Source organism: Microcebus murinus, chromosome 10 (genome assembly GCF_040939455.1).
Source record: "Microcebus murinus isolate Inina chromosome 10, M.murinus_Inina_mat1.0, whole genome shotgun sequence".
NCBI classification, from domain to species: Eukaryota; Metazoa; Chordata; class Mammalia; order Primates; family Cheirogaleidae; genus Microcebus; species Microcebus murinus.
The window spans coordinates 15,377,060-15,387,848 of NC_134113.1; the positions used below are offsets into that span (position 1 = coordinate 15,377,060).

Sequence of the window (10,789 nt, forward strand, 5' to 3'; positions counted from 1 at the left end):
ACCTCATTGACTATCAGTTTCCTCATTTGTAAAGTGGGGATAATCAAAGAACTGATGGCTATGAGAATTAAGTGGGAGAATTCAGGTGGGACTTAGTACTGAATCATGGCTCCTGAAGTGTCTGCTATCATGACCTTTTGCGAAAACATCTCTTGCCCCCGGCACTGTAATGAGATACCATGTAACTATGTGTGCAAATTCATTAGGTCGTAGTTAATAATATTTAAATGCTAAACTTTAGTTGTGCTTAAAACTTAAAATAATTCAATGCACCACCATCAGGTGGCAGTAGATCATAGTTTCTTTAGAACTGTTGGGCCCATGATGTCCTTGTAAAAATTTCTCTGTTCGAATCTGTTTTAAAAGGGAAGAGATTTTGGAGTTTATCTAAATGAATTCCTTCAGTGTACATATATAGGAACCTGGAGATGAAGTAAAAACAGAGCACAAGCTATATTTTTGCCAGGAAAGGGCAGGATTGGGGGAAGAAGTGGGAGAACCATCCCTGTGTGGACTTCATGCTGAATTTGTACTGTTTCTACACTATCCCCTTTAGCTCATCAAGTAAACTTAGAACACATGGCAGAAAACATTTTCTAGTTCTCAAACGGAAATATCAATCTGGGCAGTAAAGAACATATTTCATAGTCATCTATAGTAAGTAGTTGATGAGCCTCAAAATGTGAAGGACCCCCCCCACCTCCTTTTTCCAGCTGACAGAGGCATTGCCCCTGGTCATGTCTTTGGATCCTTACAGTCAGGGGCCATTGTACAGGCTAGGAAACGAAGGCTCAGAGAGGAAAATGCCCTCATACGCAGGGGCATGAATTCAAATCCCCTTCCTTCCTTCCTTCCTTCCTTCCTTCCTTCCTTCCTTCCTTCCTTCCTTCCTTCCTTCCTTCCTTCTTTCCTTCCTTTCTCCTCCCTCCCTCCCTCCCTCCCTCCCTCCCTCCCTCCTTCCTTCCTTCCTTCCTTCCTTGCTTCCTTCTTTCCTTCCTTCTCTCCCTCCCTCCCTCCCTTCCTGTTGTGTGCCAGTACTATGCTAGCTGCTGGAGATGCATGGGCTAACTGGGAATACACCTTCCAAAAGGTCACAGTCTCTGTCCTCATAGGGCTACGGTGTCTGAACTGCATGATGCCAAATTCCTGTATCTTTCTATCACACACACACACACACACACACACACACACACACACACACACACACACACACACACACGCATCTGCACGGTGCCCTGCAGGCATAGTAGGTGCCCAGCAGGTATCTGTTGTATTTAACAGCCTGGATTGCAATGATGGTTTTACTATGTTGGTCAGATATTACAGGCTCAGAACAACTTTTTAAATGTCTAAAGATTTGTTTATATATTTATACTCTCCAGCTCAGAAAGCACTCAGGGGCAATAGGGTAGCCGCATATTCAATGAAGTTTTTGTGTTTCTGAATAATAGTCCCCAGGCCTCTTTCAAAATGCCTAAGAAAAGCTGGATCCACACAGCACCAGTTGGACTGCTAGATGGCAGTAGCAGTACATGCTGTTTTTAGACTCTGGTCAGTAAATTCTTACAGTGGGAGGGGATGGGGCCTTCAGGAGCAGCTGGCCTATTCCCTCCCATTTTACAGATAGGAAAGCTGATGCCCCCAAAGGGAAAGGCACCAACCAAAGCTGGGTAACTAGTTAGCCAAATGATCTACAATTGACTGAATTATATACAGGTTGCTGACTTGTAGGATTTAATATTTGCATGATATGCAAACATCAAAAAACTATTTTAAATGTTTTTCTGTAAAATTGTTTTGGAAAAACAAAAGCCCCAAATAAAAGAATGGGAAATGAAGTTAAAAGTAAGTCTCCCTCCCACTGCTCCTCAGATCTCCTCTCCAGAGGAGGAACTTGTTACCAAGTTCTTGAATAACTATCCAGAGATATATTTAATTAAGTACATGCATGCGCACCATTACACACTTGGCTATGGTGAGTTTGCGATATCCAGACTCTTCTGTGTGTGTGATCAGATGGACATTGTGCATGTATGGAGTATAAAATAATATGAACAAAAGTATTAAAGCTGTGGACCCCAGGAAAATGTCTTCTTCACCCTCCCAGCTTCCCCTAAAAAAAAAGAAGAAAAAGTCTATAAAGTGGTTTCCAAACTAAGGAGTGGCTTTATGTTTTACTATTTCTATGTTGATTTAACAGATTAAAACGCTGCCAGTGGCACCCATAGTATCGATCTTGGTAAATCCTGCCTTCTGAAGCTCTCCCTGCTGTAATTAAATTACTGTAAATACAATTAGAAGGTCCCTCTAGGTGGTCTGTGTGACACCAGCCCCGAAGGAATTGTCTTCAGATATTTGAACCAAAAGTAAAGAACGAAGTGGCGGAATCTCCTTAATCTTTGGGGCCAGTCCTTTGAGGATTTGTGGCCATGAAATAACAGGCGGTCGGTTTTAGGCAGAGCAGGCGGCACTTTCAGGAGATATTTTTCTCAACCATCACTGGCCTTCAGAGTCAGCGTGGGGGATCCGGCCTCCATTGCCAGCTTCCTGCCCTCCTCTTCCTCCCCGCTGCCTCCCCAGGCCTCAGTCTTTGCAAATCCTGCTTCCAATCTGAAAAAGCAGAGTCCAGGGGAGTTAGGACTTTGCATCCAACACTTTTGCATAGTGTTAGGAGCTGTTGCTATGTGGTCCATGAGGGTTGCTCAACAAGCTTAAACTTTGCATAGCCCATGCTAAACTAATTTGCGTCAATTTGTCTACATCATGCCAACAATCGTTCTGAGAGTCTTGAATAGAACATACAAGGCTGCTGATAAAGGCCCTGGGAGCAGATGCCGCCGGCCATTCTGCGGGCCTCGCTGCGACTAGTTCTTCACCATGGTTTCTTCATATCCTAGTGACAATGTTGGTTTTTCCACTGTCGAGTTAAAACTTTTTTTCTTTTTTCTTTTTTTTTTTTTAACAAAAGACAGCGCCTATACAATTGGCACTCCAACCGAATTTTTTTTTCTTTTTTTAAGGAATGTGGCTCAATTCTAGCCTCAGGGTTTCCTAACAACTTTTTTTTTTTTTTTAATTTTGGAGAAAGCAATTAAGAAAATGTTTATGCAACTGTGATCAGATGTTTTTCTAATTATCTGTCATTATGTTGAACTAAAATGCTAAGCCTAAAAACTGATTACTTTTTATGGAAAGATATTTTTATAAATAAGAAAATAATATTTAGGACTAAAGACAGCAGAAGCAATACAAGAAAACTGGAGTAATTGGTGCTATATGAGCTCCAGGAAATAATTGCACAGTTAAGGGGAAATTTGCATTTTTGTTCAAAGCCAGATCTGGAAATATATTGATCTAGTCAGTTTGGGGAACACATTAGAGACCCCAGGGAAGTTAATTGAATCTCTATAGGAAATTCCACTCAGTCAATAATTTATTCACCTGTTTGTGGGTTTTGTTGCTCTGTGACACCTTTCCCTACAGTAACCTATTTTTCTAAGGATCTAAAAACCACCTGGTGAAAACTGATAAATGTCTAAATGTTTATATGTAAGTGTTGTGTCAATATGTTTAGGTAGAAGGAACTAAAGAATTTATTCAATTCAACAAGCGATTATTGAGTGTCTACTATGTGCCGCCACCCTTCCAGGCACTGGAGATACAGCAGTGAACAAAAAGATACAGTCCTTGCTATTGCAGCAACCAGGAAAGAGACAATGAATAAACCAGTAAACACATAGCATGACAGGCAATGGGAATTGCCTGGTGGGGAGAGGTGCTAAGAAGAAAAATTAAGGAGAGAAAGTCGTTGAAGAGCTGCTTTGGATACAGAGGTCAGAGAAGATGTCACTGAGGAGATAACATTGAGCAGGAACTGCAGGGAGAGAGGGACAAGCCTCGAGCATGGCAGTGGCTCAGGCAGAGGAAAGAGTGAGAGTGAAAGTCCCTGGGGTGGGAACGGCTTTGCACGTTCCTGGCCGGCCAGGGCAGCTGGAGAGCAGCGAGCTGGGGAGGGTCCAGCCCAGAGGGTAGGAGATGCAGTCCCCAAGAGATGGGAATAGGCAGGAATGGCAAATGCTGTAGCCGCTATTCAGTGTCATAGCGAATCCAGACAGCACCAGACTGGTTCCCAGTCTCTCCAGGTCTCCTTGCAGAGAAACCTAGAGAAAGGTGAGCAGGATGATAGATCAATGGGAGGATTCTGAGCTGATTGAAGCCAACAGACATATAATAAAATGCTCAAAGTCATCAGTAATTAAAAAAATTGCAAATTAGCACAACAATGAGATACAACTTTTCTGCTAGTGATCTGGCACAAATTAGAGAACTGAATCCCGTCAGGTGTCAGCAGAAGCATGGGGACAGTGGAACCCTCACGGACAGCTCATGTGATGTCAGACAGGTGCAACCACTCCAAAGGACAATCTGTGAATAGAATCAGTTAGGCAAGCAGGTATCTGAGATACCCTGTGACCCAGCAGTCCTGTTCCTAGTATTCATATATTGCATGGAAATTCTGTGGTAGAAAACAGTCTACAGCCTTGGAATTTAAAAAGAGGACTTTGTAAGACATGCATTGCAGGAAGAAAGGAAGGTCCCACCAACCAGGGCTTGGGGACCACACATCCTGGTTCCATATCACATCAACGCTACATGCATTCTTTTTACCATAAGTACAGCCTGTGACCCCCTCCAGGAATTGCCAGCTGCTCCTATACAGACTGGAGGGCTGGGCCACTTGCCTTTTAGCAGCAAGGCTGACTTCCACTGCTCCTTCCCCGAGGGCCACAGGGGTCAACATTGAGCCCAGTTCCCTCCATTCCCCAGCTGGGAGACCTGAGGGATCTTTTCACAAGTCAGGGACCATGAAGCCTCCACCTACAGGAGCCAATTGAAAAGCAACTGTCCCCAAAGCAGGTAGGGCCAAAGCAACGGTAGAAATGGAAACCTATACACCATAGCTAAATATTTAACATTTATAAATCTAACAGTTAAATATGTTCTATCCTTCTATCTTGACAAATATACTTTCATGACAACCTAGAAGGCAATGTTCGAATTTAGAATTCTTGGATTCCCCAGAGCATAAAGGAACCAGCTGCCAGCTTGCAGCCTGCCTTCTGCTTTTCCTGTTCAGTCCTTCAGCTCACACCAGGAGGACGTGGACACCCAGCCTGCATGTCACCCTACTCCTCAGTGAACAGCTGTCGCAGGACCACCCTTCAGGCCTGGGAAAATGCATCCTACTAGCACTATTTTTTAAGAAGCCTAGACCTAGGGAAGAGGCCTGTACAGACCCTATAGGTGAACTTGGGATGTTCTGGGGTCCAGAGTCCCCAGAAGGAGGTTATAGGCTCCAGGTGAGCATGTCTCCTTGACCCTGTGGATTCCTTGTCCCATGCGGAGAGACATAATCAGAAGAAGGCCAGAATGGAGCCCTTTAAAATGAGAGGACCAGGGCAGGGGCCCCTCTTGGCTAGGTATAAGAGTGGTACTTCTGGCCAGGCGCAGTGACTCATGCCTGTAATCCTAGTACTCTGGGAGGCCGAGGCAGGAGGATCATTTGAGCTCAGGAGTTCGAGACCAGCCTGAACAAAAGCGAGACCCTATCTCTACTAAAAATAGAAAGAAATTAGTTGGACAACTAAAAACATATAGAAAAAATTAGCCGGGCATGGTGGCACATGCCTGTAGTCCCAGCTACTTGGGAGGCTGAGGCAGGAGGATTGCTTGAGCCCAGGAGTTTGAGGTGCTGTGAGCTAGGATGACACCACGGCACTCTAGCCCGAGCAACAGAGTGAGACTCTGTTTCAAAAAAAAAAGTGGTACATCTGGAAAGGTAAGTAGGGGTCAGGTTGTGACATGGCCTCAGATGTCATGTTAAGAAATGTGGACTTTGTTTCTTGAATAGTGGGAATCCTGATGGGTTTAAAGCAGATATTTAAGGCAATAAAACTAGAGATGATAGAGGTAGAACTATTTTGAGACAACTAGAAGTCAAACTGCCCAAAATACTAAAAGACATAACTTATTAGCTATGGAACCTTGAGTAAATCTACTTAACCTCTCTGGGCCTCAGTTTCTCCATTTGTAAAACAGGTGGATTGGACAAGATTAAGGATCCCCAAAGTCCCTTCTATCAGGGCCTCAGTTTCTCCTGTCTGTGAGACAAGTGGGTTGAACCGCATCAGGGATTCTCTTCCTGGCTCCACGGAGGGTTCTCCCTCCCACCCCCTCATCTAAATCAGAGCCTCACTTTTCAGAGTTCCCCAGGCGATTGTGCGGCAGCCAGGGCTGAGATCCACTGGACCTGCCGATGCTCTCCGAGGTCCCTCCGCTGCCTCCACCTGAATTTCTCCATCTTCCATGACAGCACGTCGGGCGGGATCACCAGGCTCTCGGCTTCTCTTATTTCTGGGCCTGGAGACCTCTCTGAGACCCCGTGTTGCAGACAAGCAGGGCTTTGTCAGAAGAACTGGGGGCTCTGAGGGAGGCCGTGGTCATGAGGTCACCTGCGTTGGTGGGGCCGCGGGGCGGGAGATGGGCTCTGAGGCCTGGCCAGACAGGTGCCGCTAACGAGAACCAGGCCCTGGGGCGGCGGGGCTGCGGGGGCTGGGACTTGGCACGGAGGAAGCCGCTTCTCACGCAGAGTGAATGGGCTGGCGCTTTCTGGCAGCTCCTCGGGCTCCGCCAGGCACCTGTGGGCTGGGGCTTCTTGGCCAGTGGGGCAGAGAGAGGAGAATGGGGCTTTTCTCACACTGTTCCCTAGAACAACATCTCTTGACATCTGGGGAGACCGGGTGGGCTGGGGGCCGCTGCGTGTTCGGGGGTCTGTGAGAGCCACCCGGCGGGGAGGCAGGAAAGGGCGTGAAGTGCTCCTTTCCAGCCCACGTCCAGAGCTTAGCATGTTCCGGACACCATGAATGAGACCGGCTGATGCTTTGTATCAAATGTAAAGTGGCCTTTTTTCACATGGCTGGCACCGGAGGCCGATGACCAGGGTCCAGAGCTCTCTGGGAGCTTGGCAGGGCCAAACCTGGGGCCTGAATCACAGCTCTGTGGGGTGGCAGGGACAATGCTGCCTGCTCAGAGAAGTTGTCATTGTAAATCAGGATTCTTCAGCCTGGAAGTGATGAAGTTCCTCTGTTAGGGACAATTGAGCTGGCTCTGCCACCGCCTGCCCCTCCCTGAGGCCCACATCTCAAGTGCAAAGACCACAGATTCATTGGGTGGGGGACCTGTGGCCTTAAGGTCATATGTGGCCTTGTAGGCCCCTAAGTTCAGCTTTTTGACTTAATCCAAATCTTATAGAACACATCCTTTTATTAAAAGTGGTGCAGCCGGGCGCTGTGGCTCACGCCTGTAATCCTAGCTCTTGGGAGGCCGAGGCGGGCGGATTGCTCGAGGTCAGGAGTTCAAAACCAGCCTGAGCAAGAGCGAGACCCCGTCTCTACTATAAATAGAAAGAAATTAATTGGCCAACTGATATATATATAAAAAAAAAAATTAGCCGGGCATGGTGGCTCATGCCTGTAGTCCCAGCTACCCGGGAGGCTGAGGCAGAAGGATCACTCGAGCCCAGGAGTTTGAGGTTGCTGTGAGCTAGGCTGACGCCACGGCACTCACTCTAGCCTGGGCAACAAAGCGAGACTCTGTCTCAAAAAAAAAAAAAAAAAAAAGTGGTGCAGCAGAGAAAGATGAAGATTTTCTTTTTTCTTTTTTTGAGACAGAGTCTCGCACTCTTGCCCAGGCTAGAGTGAGTGCCGTGGCGTCAGCCTAGCTCACAGCAACCTCAAACTCCTGGGCTCAAGTGATCCTTCTGCCTCAGCCTCCCGAGTAGCTGGGACTACAGGCATGCGCCACCATGCCCGGTTATTTTTTTCTCTATATATTAGTTGGCCAATTAATTTCTTTCTATTTATAGTAGAGATGGGGTCTCACTCTTGCTCAGGCTGGTTTCAAACCAGCCTGACCTCGAGCGATCCGCCCGCCTCAGCCTCACAGAGTGCTAGGATTACAGGCGTGAGCCACTGCGTCCAGCCCACTATAGACTTTTTAATTTTATTTTATTTTGAGACAGATTCACACTTTGTTGACCTGGTAGAGTGAGTGCAGTATCATCAGACTAGCTCACAGCAACCTCAAACTCCTGGGCTCAAGCGATCCTCCTGCCTCAGCCTCCCGAGTAGCTGGGATTACAGGTGTGCGTCACCATGCCTGGCTAATTTTTTGTTTCTAGTTTTAGTTTACTGGCTAATTTTTTTTCTATTTTTAGTAGAGATGGGGTCTTGCTCTTGCTCAGGCTGGTCTTGAACTCCTGATCTCAGGCAGTCCTCCTGCCTCAGCCTCCCAGAATGCTAGGATTATAGGCGTGAGCCACTGTGCCCAGCCTCACCATAGAATTTTTATACATAGATCTATAGGAGGAAAAAAGGGAAGGGGTGGTTTTGTATATTCTTTTAATTAGCGAAATCAGGAAGTAACACAAACCACAATCAATGTGACCTGCATTTAAAATTCTTTTCTGATGGTTTTCTTATCTATCATTTTGTGATGTCCAGAGGCACCTTCACCTAGGAGGTAGGCAGATGTTAGTGTTTCTTTTTTTTCTTTTTTTCCCCAGGGGAAGAAATGAGCACACAGAGATGGTAATGGGTGAGCCCAAGAATAGGGCTAATTTACGGCCATGTAGAGAAAAGAATCCAAATGTCCTAAATCCTGGCTCAATTTTCAGAGTCCACACGGAACCCGTCTCTTGGAAGGCAGACAGACTGAGTGCTTTCAGAAGGAACGAGCTGGCATGCCAATTCTGCCCTCTGCCCTGGCCCCTTCCATGAGGGGGTCAGCCTGGGCTCTCTGGGCAGCTCCCTTTTCACTCTCACTCCTTAGGAAGGGCCCGATGCCAGACAGGAAGCTGAACGCCAGAGCTCACCACCCTGCGGGCACTAGAGGAGCCACTTGCCCCAACAGCTGCCACCAAGGACTCTGCTTTCTGCTCCACCTGAGATGGGGCCTGGGTACCTCAATGACCAGAACTGAAGATCTCTGAAAACAGATTATGGAGGGAGAGAGGATGGTAACGATAAGAACTTATACACACTGCTCTAGAGAGTATTACTGATACACCCACTTTGGAAAACAGTTTGCCATTATCTACTCTGCTGGGAATAAACACATCCTGTGGTTCAGCATGACCACTCATGGGTGTAATCCTACAAAAATGAGCCCAAGAGCATCAGGAGGCATGTACAAGAATGTTCATAGGAGCATTATTTGTAATCACCCCAAACAACTCAAGTGTCCATCACCCGTGAAAGGGGTAAATAAAGTGTCATAAAATGGAGCACTACACAGCAGTGAAAGTGAACACTCTATGGATATATGCAACAGCAAGGATCAATCTCACAAATGCAAGGTCCAGGGAGAGAAGCCAGACCCAAAAGAATTTGTACTTTTGGCTTTGCATTTACACAAATTTCAAAAATAAGCAGATTATCCCTGGGTCGTGGGATGGTTTACAATTGGAAAAGAGCATGAGGGAGGTTTCTGGAATGTTGGCGATGGTCTAACCTTTTGGCCCACAGGTATGTACTTGGTAATCATTGATTAAGCTGTACCTTTGTGTTTTGTAACTCTTTCTATGTGTGTTATCCTCCTCATTTGCCACACACAGATCTCATACATGGCTATTATGGGATGGGGTTAGAATCTGAATCTGGGTCTTCCTGACCCTTCTACCAAGCCAGCTTTCAGCCATGGTCCCCTCTTGGGAACCTCTGTCCAGCCTTTTTTACCTAAATTCCCTTGGCTTGCAGGCCAGAGGTTCTCAACGTGTGGTCCACGGACCCATTTCAGGGTCTGCAACACCCTGGTGCTGTTTGTCCAATTGCCTGCACATGTGCTTTTTTCTGGGTCGTGGTTCCTATGTCCTCTTGAGATTCCTAGAGTGATCTGTGGCCCAGAAAAGGTTAAGAACCATTGCTAGAACCCACTCAACTGGGCTTAAGTAGAAAAATAATAACAATAATAAAATAATAACAATAAAAACAATAATAATAACAAAAATAATAACAATAGTAACACAGCCAGGCCTTGACCAAAGTTGTCCTGGAAAGCCTGGGTCTGCGATTACTCCTTTGTGGCACTGCAGAGCCAGTCTTTGCTCTCTGTCCCATTTTGTGTCTGTCCTTCATCTCTGTGCCACCTCAGCTGGGGCCAGGGCGGGCAGGCGCAGACCTTACCCAGAAGGCTCTGAGTTTGGGTGGGATGGGGACAGCTCTCAGGGAGGCAGGTGTAGCCTGGGCAAGCACCCAGAAAAGTGTCTGCTGCAGCCACAAGTGGGAGGAACACTGAAGGAAGAGTCCTGAAAGCCTGGGATTTGAACAGACTGTCTTCCCCTGTGGCCCTCTGAGCTGGGGTTAACCCGGTAGATTCCCAGGCCTCTTCTCAGCTCATTCCACATTTTTAAAGATTCAAATGAGGGTCCGGAAGCCCAGGGTGACAGTTCCAGGGCTCACACCCCCAACACTCAAGCTCTTCCCTTGTGCCTGCCCCTCCCCCAGCCCAGGCGCTCATTTGCATATTGTTCCCGCCCCTTCTCCAGCCCCAGGGGCTCATTTGCATACGGCTTCCGGCAGCTCCTTTTCCTCTTTGTTCCACCTCACTAGTTTCTTACCCCACAGTCCACGTTCCAATCTCGCTTTCCCTCCTCACCTCCTGACTTTTCAACTGAAAATGAAACTCACAAAACTCTCTCTCTCGGCACCCTCATTTATAGGAGACCCCGAGA

General features: G+C 46.9%; 1 long non-coding RNA gene across 1 annotated transcript in view; it reads left to right on the forward strand.

Annotated features, from left to right (window-relative positions):
* The window catches only part of LOC109730909 (uncharacterized), a 29,301-nt gene extending 19,952 nt beyond the window's left edge, over nucleotides 1-9,349 (forward strand). Inside the window, exon 2 of the long non-coding RNA XR_012921384.1 lies at nucleotides 8,890-9,349. This is a non-coding gene — a long non-coding RNA (uncharacterized LOC109730909). The remainder of the gene's footprint in view (nucleotides 1-8,889) is intronic.
* Nucleotides 9,350-10,789: the final 1,440 nt, after the last annotated feature.